This window comes from Lissotriton helveticus, chromosome 4_1 (assembly GCF_964261635.1).
Source record: "Lissotriton helveticus chromosome 4_1, aLisHel1.1, whole genome shotgun sequence".
Lineage (NCBI taxonomy): Eukaryota > Metazoa > Chordata > Amphibia > Caudata > Salamandridae > Lissotriton > Lissotriton helveticus.
The window spans coordinates 1,191,724,159-1,191,739,447 of NC_136063.1; positions in this window are offsets into that span (position 1 = coordinate 1,191,724,159).

The window sequence follows — 15,289 nt, forward strand, 5'->3', positions numbered from 1 at the left end:
CTGTATCACATATGACCTATTTCCTACAGTTTATTTATATAATCCCACACTTACATAATTGTATTTTTATTTTCACTCTGCATATGTTTATTGCTTTTGAGTAATGAGATGCATTCGTATTAGCACATTTAAAGATAGCATAATTGAAAACAGAGTCATAAAATTAGCCCACGTTCTGTAAAACTGAATAAATAATATGCTTGACTTGGTAATAAATGTAAAGCTTTAATGTGTCACAATAAACAGTGTATCATTCATGTGTCCTTTAACAGATACATTTACATGAATTTCTTCATTCTCAATACTACCAGGAGAATGCGAGGGGAAACAACGACTGCAGTGATAATCCCCTCGTTCCTGGTGATTGTATGCAACGCAGACATTTGTAGGCAAAGGGTAATTGCTATTTCCCAACTTAACTGTATAATGTATGCCTAGCATTTTAGATTTAGGTGTGAAGTAAAATGTTTGTGAATGCTAACAAAGTAATTGGAGTAGCATTTTGGCTCCATCCTTTTAAGTTTGCCCAGGCCATATATATATATTTACCTTTGGGTTTATGTACTTGTGTGATGTAATAATACCAAAGTGCACTAAATGTACAGAAGGTGCATTTATTGTGTGTTTGAGACATATATGTGTGTGAATGTTGACATTTTTCCTTTTCAGAACCATCTGGATTGCTGATAATAATGTTCTATAAGTTCAGAATGGTAGGTGGTGTACTAAAATGCATTTAATGCAGTGCGTTCAACAGGGATTACTGAGACTGAATCATATGTGTGTTGAATACTTTCTTTATAAATTATGACCAGTTGCCTTTTTTTTAATAACATTTTTTATTAGTTTACTGTGCCACATTTATTAGTACAGTACAAGTCCTGATGCTTGATGCTCCTTTAAGGGGACCACAAGCCCTTACTTCCATTGCGCTGAGAAGCGCCAACAGCTGACCCAAGGGAGAGGAGCCCCTTTAGTTTTAAAAAGCGGCAACACTACTCTAGTGATGCTGGTCCTGCTGTCTGGTACTGCTGTAAGGGGACCACATGCCCTACTTTTATTGCGCTGGGAAGCACCAACAGCTGACACAAGGATGAGGAGCCCCTTTCAGGCACCACAGAGCGTTAATGCTACTGTCACAACGTGGGGCCTGGTGCAGCTGTAAGGGAACCACAAGTCACTACTTCCATAGTGCTGGGAAGCGCCAACACTTCACCCAAGGGGAAGGGGGGGCCCCTTTGGCCCTACAAAGTGGCAACACTACTGTCATGACATGGGACGCACGTGGGCACAGCCCGGGCAAAGCCCATACCATCGGCGGGCCTGTCCTGCATCTGTCAGCACCAGGAAGAGGCAGGGATGGTCCACTCCCCAAGGCCTAGTGGAGGAATGCCCTTGGACTCTCTTTGCTTTTCCTGGTGGAGGTCCATTTTTATTGACAAGGTACATTGCTGCGTGTTTACCCGCCGTTCGTGCCTCTGTGTGCCTGTGCCCCTTCGCCTGATAGAGTGACTCGCTGGGTTGCCTCCTCACCTAAGAACTTAATGATACTTTGAAGATTAGGACACTTGTTGTTATTGACTTGGTCTATCCAATCGCAGTGACTGACTGTTTGGACGTCTTCATTAGGGCTTGCTTTGCACGTAAGGGCCTTCTCCTCACTGATTGAGGGCTGCAAAGCACACACTGGACTCATTCTATTAGTGTGCAGATACAGTCGCAACAAAAGCCAGGTGTTGTAGGGGGAAGTAATGTATTTCTTCTGTTTGTTTAATGTTCTCTTTCTATTTAGTTTGTTTACTTATAATGTATATTTTGGGGGAGCTTCCCAGTGGGTGGCCATAGTTCATTTATTAATCTAGCATTGCTTATTTAAGGGATAGAGACAAGGCAAAACCTGGGTCCAACTCAAGGTCCCCCCAGGTTTCCAAGGAGTTACTACTATTGAGGGATTCCACACATAGGCAGTGGTAGTGGTCTCTTAAGAAATTAAGCTTGCTTAAAGAAGGCTGTTCCTATCTAGGGACAGTCCTGCCCTTCTCTTGCTGGGTGCCACCTGTTTTCAAGGGGGGCTTGCCAAGCGCCTGGTGTCCAACTGTACCTTGTCCAAGGGTTTGGGTGAGTGAAAAGAGGCCCATGTTGTTTTTTTCTACACCGCGGAGTAGGGAGTGGCAAATTAAAGGTTCCTAATGCCCTAAGGGGGACATTACCAAGTCCAGTCTTATTGTCAGCCCGAGGTGCCAGAGCAGGAGACATACTAAGCCCCCAAATATCCTGTTTGTGATACACATAGATCCCCACCCTGATTTTTGTGTGACATTGGAAGGGTTATTCACAATGGCATTTGATAATCTGGCCACTCGTATGGTCATGGTGGAAGATGTCACAAGCTATTGTGGTGGCAATCCATCCATCTGTGGCAAGATTTAGTAGTTCAAGGGTGTCATCAGCCAGGCAGATGGTTGTGTCTACTATCCTCCGTTTGGCTCAACTTAGTGACCGCGGCCCTTCTTAGTTGGGAAGTGGGGGTCAGGAACATAGTTTTGTTGCTTCTACTGTTAAAAGTGCACTCACAAACATTATTCCTCACTGACTTAACCACAGACAGGGAGTGGTGGCTTGGAATCCACTATCTCCCTCTAGGTTTAACCCTAGCGAGGTTACCATTAAACTCACCCAGCCGCCACCCCCTGTGTTTTAGTTATGGTTAATGTTCCCCCTGTTAAAAGAGAGGTTATGAAGAGATACATGCTCCTTAAAAATGAAGTCCTGAACTGCCTCTTCAACAAGATCAAGATAGATCACTTTTGTGCCTAGGAAACTATTATGGTTCAGCGATTGGGTTGTATAGGGCACTCACCTAAAACTTCTGTAGGTGACTACATAGTGGTCAACTTTTCCAACACTTGGTGAGCGGGAGATATTTTGGGGCGATTTATGCAAGGGTTCACTCCAAATGAAATAGCTCTTTGTTCCCCTTGGGTTATTTCTACAAAACACCCTGTCTTGTGCACTGGGTGGGGCCACAGAAGAAGACGGTTTTGTGATGCATGAGAGACTGCAACTCCTCATTCATCTTTGTCTGTATATAAGCCCCCAGCTTACCTTTGAGCAACCACTTTGAGCTGCTATCAGATCTGGATGCCCATGATTGACTGGGACATGGAGCGGACAATTCCTCGATCCATGCCCCACAGTGTTCTGTGGGTACCCTTAAGGACTTGAACTCTAAAATCGTGGTGATTGGAGGGATCCTAGTATATGAGGAGTACACTTACCTCCTGAGTCTCTGTGACATTATAGACATGGTACACTGAGGGTTCATTTATTTTAGATGGGTATGCTTCATTTGTGTCACCCGCCATCCCCTCCGTTTACGGCAGAGCCAAGGGGGGCCTAGCTACCCTTATCACATCTTAAGTTGCAAAATGGATAGGGTTGCTTTATCTTCACATTTTATTTTGGGCACGCTTCTTATTTTTTCAAACCATCTTAAGGTTTTACTTGTTAATATTTACCATCCTATTTCGGCATGGTCGGAACATGCTGTTGCTAGCAAAGTAGGGCAGTTTCTCAGTTACATTGTCACATGCTCGCCCAGGTTTACAGACTTTTTACTGATGGGATATTTTAACCTACACCCCTGTGTAGATTGCTTTTGTATGGGGACTTGGCTCAAGGTGTTGACCTAGGAGCTATGGACCAGGTGCAGTTGAAACACACACCACAAGGAGATATAATTAATACCTTATTTATAGAACACACCCTTGTGAATCTTCTTAACAAGGGGGACATTAATAGTGCAGCGCAAACCTCCAACTCTAAAGGGGTAGTCTCTAGCTCAACCATTGATTACATCTTCGTCTTCAAATGCCTCCTTACCTCCTTAATCAACTTCAAGGTAGTCTTGCATGCTCAGAGTGACCATAACCCTCTCTTGGCCACTTTTAAGTAGCCACAGACTCTGGGTGGGTCCAATGGCTTATTTCAGGTACCAGTTGCTTCTGTAGCACAGGGGAGAAGCCACAAATGCACGTAGGTGGTTTGGGCTGAGTTTAATTGCACTCACATATTTTCTTGTCACTCAGATGTCTGTACTTGTCTGGATAAATGGAGCTGATGCTCCTAGGCCCCCCAGATCTCCGTCTCCCAGATGCCCTCTGGCCCCCATGCCTGGGTCCCCCACCAACTCCCAAAGACAACATCAAGAGCCTCGGAGTCTGGTTGGACAGATCCCTATCGTTCAATACGCAGGCCATGAAACTGTCAGCCACCTGTTTTGGCATCATGAGGATGCTAAGGAAAATCCTTCCCCTCCTCCCCATGGAAGCCAAACAGGTGGCTATACAAGGGCTTATACAATCACGCCTTGATTTTAACAATGTGCTCTATCTCGGCGCCCCAGACTACACTCTGCGTAGGCTGCAGATAGTGCAGAACTGTGCAGCCCGCTTACTGCTGGAGATCCCTCGCAGACATTCAACGAGGGCCGGTCTGGTTAGCCTCCACTGGCTACCAGTCCGCCAAAGAATTTTGTTTAAGGCAATGTGCATTGCCCACCAAGATTTCTGGGACACTGGCCCGAGCATCACCCGCAACCTAGTCACCCATTATTTGCCCAACAGAAGCCTCCGCTCCAGCCAGACCTTTCTGGCTGTGACTCCCAAAATAAAAAGATCCAGGTCCGGCGGGAGGACCTTTGCCCACAACGCTTCCAGGACTTGGAATGCCCTTCCACTTCACCTCAGAGCCAACCCCAACCTTACCTCATTTCGCAAACAGCTTAAAACCCCTCCTTTTCAATCCACCCCTTTAACCTCCGCCCTCTCCTCTGCTTCTCTGACAGGTTTTTGGTCTCACCAGCGCTTGGACGCCTCAGGGCAGCAATTCGCGCTATACAAATGCAAATACAAATACAAATACAAATACAAAGGAGTCTCTGCCTCTAACAACCTGATGGCCTTCTCCAATTTTGCGGGGAGTATTAAGTCTACCCTCACTCTCCCCAATACTGTTCCTATGGTGGTGCCCTGTTAATGGTTTCTGTAGAGCACTTAAAGTCTCTGTGCACATGCATCCTTGCAAGCGGAAGGCATTGAGGAGGGCAAGGGCAAGCTATTGTCTGGTGCGCTCAGAGAAGAAGATGCTAAAGCGGGAGCTCTGGGACAAGCTGTTGGGGCTTGCGCTGTATGGGACTGCGTGAAGGTTTGGAGGGTAGTGAACATGTCCCTTTTCTCACCAGACCAAGTGAGCGTGCAGCCCTAACCATCACCCCTCAGGCTTGGTCAGACCATTTAGGGGCCATTTACGACCTTGAGTCTGGTCAGGTCTAATTGCCTGAGGATCAGGAGGTTTCTGGTCTTTGCTTTCAGTGGGAGGAATTTAGGAAAGCTATCACATCTCTCCCAGATGGCAAGGCCCCACGCCCAGATGGTATCCCGGGGGACCTATTTAAACCTGAGTTTGATCTTTGGGCTGCATATTGACTCAGCACTTTAATGCGGTCATGAGTGGGACACTTCCACCTAGCTGGAAACAATTGATCATTGTTCCGATCTTCAAGAAGGGCAGTAGGACTGACCCCGACTACTATCGTCCCATTTCATTGGTGGCCAGTGAGGTTAAGGTGTTAAGGAGGGTCCTGCTGGATGGCTTTACCATCTGGGTGAAAGATAAGAATGTATTGTCAGAAGCCCAATATGGGTTTAGGGCACATTGGGCACACTTGATCAGATCCTGAACCTGTATATGTTAATTGCGAAGTACACCAGGGCGAAGGAGGGGGAGGTCCATCTGGCCTTCATGGACCTAAGCTCAGCATTTGTCAGAGTAAACAGAGCTAAATTCTGGGCCATGCTCGTGTCCAAGGGTGGGGTTGAACTGGTTCTGATCACCGTCTTGTGCAGTCTTAATGACTATCTAACTACTTCGGTAAGATATGGAATGAATGGGGAAAGCACCCAGTCCTTTAATTTGAAGAGAGGGATACACCGAGGGTGTATCCTGGCCCTTTTTATCTTCACTCTCTATATTAATGGTCTGGAATTGGCTTTATTGGATCAAGGGGTGGATGCACCGAACATTGGCGGTCATCGTCCGCCGGTTCTTTTATACGTGGGTGACACCGTTCTAATGTTGCGCATAACCAAGTGTCTATAGCATTTCGTAGACCCTTTTGTAATCTTTATGGATGAGCTTGATCTTAGCACCAACTACATTAAATCCCATATAATGGTCGTGGGCCCCAGAAACTCTAACTCCAAAAGCTTCTTGAGAAAGGGGCAGTCTATCTCTATGGTCAATAATTTTTTATACCTAGGGATCCTATTGGTTTTCAATCTCACATTTGGGAGCCCTTGCTCAGGAAAACTCCATTAGCTTTAAATCAGCATTTAACGGGTTTAGCATCCTATTTAAGTGCATAGGTCACACACATGTGGTTACCATGCCTAAAGTACTGAGGGCTAAGCGTATTATGGTGGCTTTCTACGCATGCACAATTTGGGGCTTTGAGTCATCCTTTCAACTACAGGTCATTGAAAACTCTTTTCTAAAAGGTCTTCTTAGAGTTCCACAAAGTATACCTTCTGAGATGGTTTATGAAGAAACTGTGCTGGGGTATAATTCTGACCATATCAGGTTTCTTTGCTTTGGATCATGTTGCCCAATTTATGGCTTACATACAGCAGACGTACCTTAATCTCTTTGGGTTGCCCTGAGGTTTTTAATGAACCCTAGCGCTTTGTGAGGGTGGATATTTGTTAGATAAACAGGCCTTTCTCGCCTTGAGCGAGAGAGTCTGCAGCTCTTCCCAAGCACTCTATGTTTCATTTTTATTGTGATTAAAACTATCCCTGGGATGGAACCCTATCTGATGCTGGAGATGTCCACTTTCCACTGCAGGTTGTTAACCTATTTTAGAGTTAATATATTCTATCAATTGTTGTTGCCTAAAAGGACTTGGTTTAAAGTTTTTGTCTTACAGGCATGGTCTTGTAACAATGTTTCCATTCCTGATACGTTTCACATTGTCATGACGTGCAAGATTTAATAGTCTCCGTCATAGGTATATTCATCCACTTTTCTTGCCTGTGAAATTCAGCCAATTGAGACCAGTCTTCATGTTTCTCCAATTGTTAAAGTCTCCCATAATTTTTTTCTGTTTGACTCACTTTCTATCTGAGATTCTGCATGGGTGTTACATTTGTATATTGGGTTTTAAAGCTGGTATCAATGCGATTTTATGATGCTTCTTAGATTTTTAATTTTAATCACATGAATTATTAACTTGCCCATTGTAAATTGCAGGGGCTGTGTTGTAGGTCTTTTTAACTTTTTCGTCTGTACAGTTTTTATTGTGTCTACTTTTATGATTTTGTTGCAAAATAAAATAAAGTTTTCTACTACTACAGTGAAAAACTAGCTTGATTCCTTTATTAAATATTTTATTTCTTGGGTTATATGTAGGTTGTAGAATGAATATAAATTTAAAGAAAACTGTTAAATTAGTGAGATTTTGGGCCTTAAGCTCACTTATGAGACATTTAACACCAACGTGGAAGTTATTTTTCTGCATGTTTTCACCTCTGCATGTACAGGCCATTCATAGTGAAAAAGCACATTGTATTTAAAAATAGTGAGGCCAGGAAAAACTGGCAAGATAAAATAAGTTTTATGAAAAATAGAGGGAGTGTTACCAGTTGGTACTATCAGACGGAGGGAGGAATCCAAGGACGCTTTGGAAGCAAATACTGGAATATGGGAGAAGTGTTCAGGACACTGTATTTTTTGTTGGGAACAGAAAAAGTAATATGATGCATATGAGGTCATATTTCTTGAATGTTCTTTGTGCATTTTAATTAGGGAACCCATGTTTGGTTTGGTCAGACTTAGAGAGAGACAGTGCTCTCTTGTCATCTCTGATTGTGTGGCTTCATACGATACACAAATTCCTACCTATAGGACTTCTACAGATGTTCTGATTTTGACACCTATCTTGCTTCCTTGATTCAATGGGGTTTTCCCTACTCTTAGTTTAGTGTGGTTTTAGTAGATGTATGGGGAGAAGGAGCTAAATCATTTGTCTAGTCATCGAATCCTAATCCTTTTTTTCTGCATAGCTGCCACAGAAATTCTTGTATGCTGTTGAGGACCAATATTGTATGCCGCTTTGGTATTTCTTTGATCCTTTTGCATTCTTATAGTATGTTCTTGAGATTGAATTATATTAGTCTTACTTTCAGTTTGTACTAAACCTTTTAACTTCAAATTACTGACTGGGGCTTTTATTGTGTGGTCCTAATGGTCACACTGTACCTTAAATTTTAAATTGTTCTTAACCCCTTTTCCTCTCAGGCTACTTATAAGGTCTATTGACCAGAGTCAAATTGGAGGGAACGGTCCAGAGCGTTCTCAGATGGTAGCATAGCAAGGATGGTTAGCACCTAAATTTGAGGGTTTAGGAAACTGTTACTTTTGATCAGCCAAGATCTAATCTCAGTCGCTAGCCTCCATGGTTTGTTTGGAGAATTGGTTTTGGTGGTAATGATCTACTTGGTGAAAGCGAGTTGTAACAGCAGAGGTGTGAGTATCAAGAGGGTTTGGTATAAGCGCCTTATGTTTAGCTTGCGCTGTTTGTGACACTTTTGTGGTGTCTTGCGGAGATTGTGATGCTAAAGTTTTAGATGATTGTGTGAGTGTAGTGCTAATTCTGGAGAAGTTGTTATCTGGCCCGACATGGCCTAAGATCCCGGGATAATATTAAAAAGTGCAGACGATACTGTATTGTAATTGTCGGCTGAGGTTTTGTTCACCGTTGGATGTCGGCAACAGCCTATTTGAGGTAGGGACGTTTATCTTTTGTGTGAAAGCAAGGTATGATTAGTGTGGCAAACCTTTGGCGCAGAAGAAAGCTGCACTGATCAGCGTGATTCCCTGCAGGACGAGGTTTCATTTGAATGCATGGTTGTGTTACTTTTTCATGATTTATTTCTTTCGATTCTTTAGTAAAGAAGACAATTGTTACCTGTTGCTATTGCATTTGCACATGTATTGCTGAAAAGAGAGTGCTCATGAAAATTGTAAAGGAGGGTGAGCTGCTGCGAGTAAGATTGTAGTCACATTGTGCCACGTTCGGATAGGTCTGTTGATGTAAAGTCACGCTGTTATTGGTTGTCTACTTGTATGACGATTTGGAACTTTATTTTAATAAAAATATAGATTTTGTTGTCCAAACAAACACATTGCAATTAAAAAAAGAAGGTGCATATTATCAAGAACGGCTATAAAATTATCGTCGCTTTAGCGACAGGAAACTGCCGCTAAAGCGGCGATAATGGGCTTGATAATATGTCCTTGTGAATTCCCATAGCAGCCCAGGTTCTGGTGTTAACCTGGCCTGCTATGGGAATTCATAAGGGCATATTATGAAGCCCATTATCGGCACTTTAGCAGCAGTTTCCTGCCGCTAAAGCAGCGATAATTTTAGTATGCCTGAATTCAGAATGATAAAATACATGTTCTAGTGAAATTGGTTTTAACATTCTGTGTTCGAAAATACCACTTTTAGAAAGTAGGTATTTTCTTACCTAACCATCGAAGCGCGACTCAACGAGAAGAAGCATGTCACATTCACAGCTGTTGCCGCTAAACCATCAGAGAAGTGTGTCGCCACCGCAAGGGTCGCCGTCGCATCACCGGAGAAGGGTGTCTTCAGCGCAGCTGTTTGCCGTCGCATCCCTGGAGAAGCGTGTTGCCACCTCAAGGGTCGCTGTCGCATCACCGAAGATGCGTGTCGCAGGGCCTGTTGCTGCTCAGAAGTTTCAGAGTCGCTTCACGCCTGTCGGGCGTGCACACATTGCCTTCATGTGGTCGCATCGCTTCAAAGACGCCGTCTTGTCGCATCACACCGGATCGCCACATCGCAGCAAGGCGACATCTTGTCACATCACAACCGGGATGCACCACGAGATCGTTGCATCACCTCCTCTCCGGTAAGGAACAGACTCATTGCCTACTTTGCGCAAGAAATGAGGGACAGACACATCCCCTCCCTTGAAGCAAGGAACCAACGCATCACTTTCCCTGCAAACCTTTTGTTTTTCTTGCGTGACGCATCCAAAGGTACTTTGTGAGAAACGGGTTGCATTTACCACCTAAAGTGAACTGAGGTATTTCTACCATCTTAAATTCATTTTTTCAATACTGTATTGTGGATTTTTGTAGTATGGGTCTTGTGTTAAGTCTATATAAAGAATACTTATTTTTATAAAACTGGTGCTGTGTCCATCTGTAGTGTTTTCACTGTATTACTGTATGTGTTCACAAATGCTTTACACTCTGCCTCTGAGATGAGCCTTCCTGCTCGTGCCAAGCTACCACAAGGTTGAGCAGGGGTTATTTTAGGAGATTATCCCCCTTACTTTGACTAGAAGTAAGGGTCCCTATTTGGAAAGAGGTGCAAACCATTGCCAACTAGAGACCCCAAGTTCTAACAGGGACTATAACAGCGAATTAAAATATCATAGGAGGCAATACATTGACTTGCATTCCAGGGACATCCACTGTCTGTACAGTCTCAGATGCACTTACAGTTCCTGTTATCATTGGACCAGTAGTTTCTATATATAAACCAGTTTCTGGGGGGAATGGAATTACAAAGCTCAGCTGTCCACAATCAACAACAGCCATCAGAAATTACCCACATAAGTTGGAAGGTTGGAGAATTCATTCCTTTAAGTCCGATTAATGCAAATTCTCCTTGTAGTGCAAGTGCAGACCCATCTGTGCATTAGAGTGGCTTTGGACCTTTAAGGTTGTTCCCTTGGTTACCATATCTGAGTTCATTTACTTGGGATATGCAGAGTAACTGCCTAAAGTAAAGATTGTATCTAAAGCGCCAGAAGTACATCCTGGGCTTAATGTTCAGGAATTGGTAGACTAATTTTAAAGTTCTTAATGCTTCATCAAATTTGAGTGGGAATACAGAAGTGAGTCTGGGAACTCTTCAGTCCACTTTGAAAATAAACTTGGAGGATGTGGGAAAATTGAAGTTGAAATTGGATAAAATGATAAATTGTTATCTTGCATTGGAGTGAATAGAAACGTATCAGCTGAGTGAACTCTAATTCATGAGTAAGGATGTTACTAGGAATGCTAAACAAATCCATGAATAATTATCGGAATTAGTTCAGAAATATAAGGTAGATTTGGAATCGGAAAAGGTTTTAAAGAAAAGCCACTAACTGACTTTTAGTGATCAAGATATAGAACATATGAGAATACCAGGGATGGAGATGCAAATTCAGGAATTATTATTATTATTATTATTAAACTGATTTATACCACGCATAATTGCCCCAGCAACAGGGCGTCCCAGCACAATATCCGCATTACCTGTACAGTGTAGCAACCAGGTGGAGAGAAGAGAATTATGCTGGGAAGAGCCAGGTCTTTATGGATTTTCGGAAAGCTAGATGATCTCTAAGTCCTCTGATAGCCGTTGGGAGGGAATTCCAGAGTCTCACTGCCTGAACTTTAAAAGAACGCCCACCAGCTCTGGGTCTCTGAACTTTAGGGTACATGCCAAAGCTTGGTCCGCTGACCGTAGGCAGCGTCTTGGGACATACTGCGTTAGTAGGTCAGATAAAACCGGGGGGGCCTGTTGAGTTAAGATTTTATGGGTGAAGCCTAAGGTCTTAAAATTGATTTTTTTCCACTGGGAACCAGTGTAGTTTTGCAAGTGACCTAGACACAGAACTTGTTTTCAGCAGCCTCAATAGGGTGCGGGCTGCTGCGTTTTGTATTCTCTGGAGGCGCTTAATACATGATTTATTAGCACCCATATACAGGGAATTGCCATAATCCAATCTCGATAGGATTGTAGCCTGTATTATAGTCTGCCGGACTTTTGGCTCGAAAAAAACAAGTATGGGTTTTAGTCCTCTCAGGAGCCCAAAGCAGGTCCCTGCGACTACTTTGGATTGAGCATTAAAAGAAAGACCTCTATCAAACCAAAAGCCCAGGTTCTTAACTACCGCCTCCTTTGGCAGTAGTGCAGGTTTTAATTGATCTGGCCACCATTGTTCTGACCAGATCTCACTATCTCTTCCAAACAAAAGGATTCTTGATTTGCTGGCATTAAGCTGCAAGCAGTTTGTTGTCAGCCAATTGGTGACTGCCAGCAGGTCCTCCTTAAATTTGACAAGATTGTTTTGACAGTTTTTGGAGAAGGCGATGACTAATTGGGTGTCGTCAGCATAAGAGACCAACGACAGCCCTCTACCTTTTTGCCAACTTTGCCAAGGGTTGAACATAGATACTGAAAAGCACAGGGCTCAATGTAGAACCCTGTGGGACCCCGAGTCTGATTGCTGAAACCTGGGAGTGGTAAGTTGGGACAATGACCTGGAAGGTTCTGCCCTCGAAGGAGCGAAACCAGTCCAGAGCCAAGTCCTCAATCCATATCGCCTGTAGCCTGCCTAGAAGTAATTCTACAGCATCCAAATTTAGAGTGAATTAAAGATGTGGGAAGTTGAATAGTCAAAAATTCCAACTACTAAGAGAAGGACAAGAGAGCCACCTCCTCCAGGAGGGAGGGAGATCGGAGCTACAAGCTTTAATTTATGGGGGGTACCTAGTGAAGGATACATACATGTACCTTGGATAGGAATGATCTTGCGTCATTTAGAAATTAATTTCCCAAATTAAAAGAGAAGCCTGTAAAGCTGTACAAGCAAGTTGAGTGGTTCGTGAAAATGTTAAAGGTTTTGTGGACTTATTTGAATATATTGGTTGATATTGGGGCCCCAAGTGATTTGTGGATGGCATGCAAAATAGCCATAGATTGGCCTGAGAGAGAGCCAACAAGAGATCCTGCAACTAATTGTCCTTCAGCTTGTCAAGTTACCAAACACTCTTACCTGTAAGGTGCTTGGCAGGGGTTCACAGAGACGCTTTGAGCCAACTTTCAAGAACCCCAACTGATAACCTGTGATTTAGAAATACACTAAGGCTATGGGATAGAACTCAAGGAGGAGGGCGGGTACTAGACGCTGGTGAAGTCCTGTTGTCGACCTGCGAGGCAACAAGATGTGTCTTAGAAGGTGATTCTAGATGTCAGTTTTAAACGTTAGCAGCAAAGTCCCCACCCCTGAATTAACTTGGAAATCTCCCTACCTGCGATCATTTGGAGTTGCAAGTAGCATCCAGTAGTCTTGTGATGGTTGTGTTTCGTAGTATTGGGGCACGGTGAGTCTTGTAGTGAAGTCCGGATGATCGTTGCTATGATGACTTCTGATGTTAAAAATTTACTTCTTCTAAAACATAAAATATTCAAAATAAGTTACTTAATTTCTTTTGCCCTAAATTCTTCAACTAAAACATCTTTTGTACCATTAATTCACTTACATACCTCTGCCCCTTTTAACCGTGTACCATCACGATATTCTGTAAAGATAAATAAATATACAACAACTCCAAGCAAGTATTAGAATTCCTTTAACATGACTGAGAGCTCTTAATGTCTTTAGTCTTTTCTTAAATTTTTCCAAGTTCCATCACTAGAAGAATGCTCCAAAAATTGTTTTAAAGAATTGCTAAGGAATGTTCTCCAGTTTGTGCTTTCCTGCGAAGGGCGCCATAAACAAGAAATATTTCACGTAGCTTTTTTTTTTGTCTTTTCCTTCCTTAGGGTATCGTGAGAAGGATGCGCTGATATTCAGAAAGCTGACCAGGAATTGCTGAAAATCAAGAAGGCTTCTTTCTGGAATCCTCGCCGAAAAATCAGATACATAGTAGTTGTCTCCGTGACAACCACCGGACGGCTAAGCGCCTTCCAGAAGTCGGGTGCGACATTTTATACATATGCCTCACCCAAGATGGCAGCTACGTCGTGTGCGACATTACGTGCGGCGTCTTCCCGATCTCCCAAACTCTTTATGAACGGGACTCGAGATTCAATCAAGAGCACTGAAGCAGCGTGAACACCGGTTCCAAATCCATTCCTTTGCTCTAGGAATTCCCAATAGTCGCACAAAGTCACGGTAGCCCGAGTCCCATTGGACACAGCAAAAAACAAGCATTGATATCTGTCCGATATAGAAATAAACAAGCATTGATAGATAAAAGCACAATCTGGGCACCAAAACAACACAGCTTGACACATCAATACCTCCACATTTCAGGCAGGCAACTTCCCAATAACATATTGATTCTTACCCATAAATACAGGCTTACTTACATAATATGGAGTGCTGGTTGGCACAGGACAGGGCAGGGTTTCAGTAGTGGTATAAAAGTCTGAAAAGGACACTCTCTGCAAGTTGTTTAAGTACGTGGATCATGGCACAGCTATAGTGATGAAGAAGTTTGATCAGGTAATGATGCAGATGAAGTCTAAGGTGCCACCCCAAGATATTGATTGGGTCAAGATCGATTGGACGTTCTAGGAACCGAAAAAGGCCTTGCATATATACTATGAGAGATTGTTACAGGCATTCAAACAGTATAGCAGACTCAAAACACTGGGGGCTAAAGATATGGGATATTTTGTGTCCAGGTTTCTGACAGGAATAAGGCCTGAGATTCGTATGATAATTCAACAGCCTTTGATTTCTTAGCAGAATAAGTCAGTTGACGAGATTTTACGATATGGTAAATATTGTAATGATGAAATTGAAATGAGGTAGAAAAAGTTTAATTGATGGTGGTACAAATGAAGGCTGCTTAAAGAGGAATTCAAAATCCACAGTTTGTAGGGAATGCCCCTCCAACACAGGTAGTGTATCAACAGGGAGCGTTGGCCATGCAGTGTAAAGATGGATTTCAGTCGCAAGGTAGAAGCTGGGGTATCCCTATTGATCCGAGTGCTGGAATTGATGTGACTACATTGAAGATGTCAAATTCATACTACTACTGCGATAGGCTGGGACATTGCAAGTAAGAATGTCATTTTAGTCCTGAAAAGCAGAGTCAAAACCCAGAATTTGTACCACCTCAGAACAGTAAACCCATGCAGCAACAGAACATACCCAGACATAGATCTTAGAATGTTAATGTGCCACAAGCCCCATTGATGCAGGAACCCCAACCTCCGATGCCACAGGAAGCTGCTAATGTTTCCAGATGTTCTTACAACCAGGTCCCGAATTTGAATCAGAATGCTTTCCATAATAACAATGCTTACCAACAATTTCCCATGTTCAAGAAAAGTGAAAATTTCGGCATTGATCAGACTTCCAGATGGTGACTGAGGGGGAGGAAGATTGTGTGCCTGGCACAGTCTTGGAGG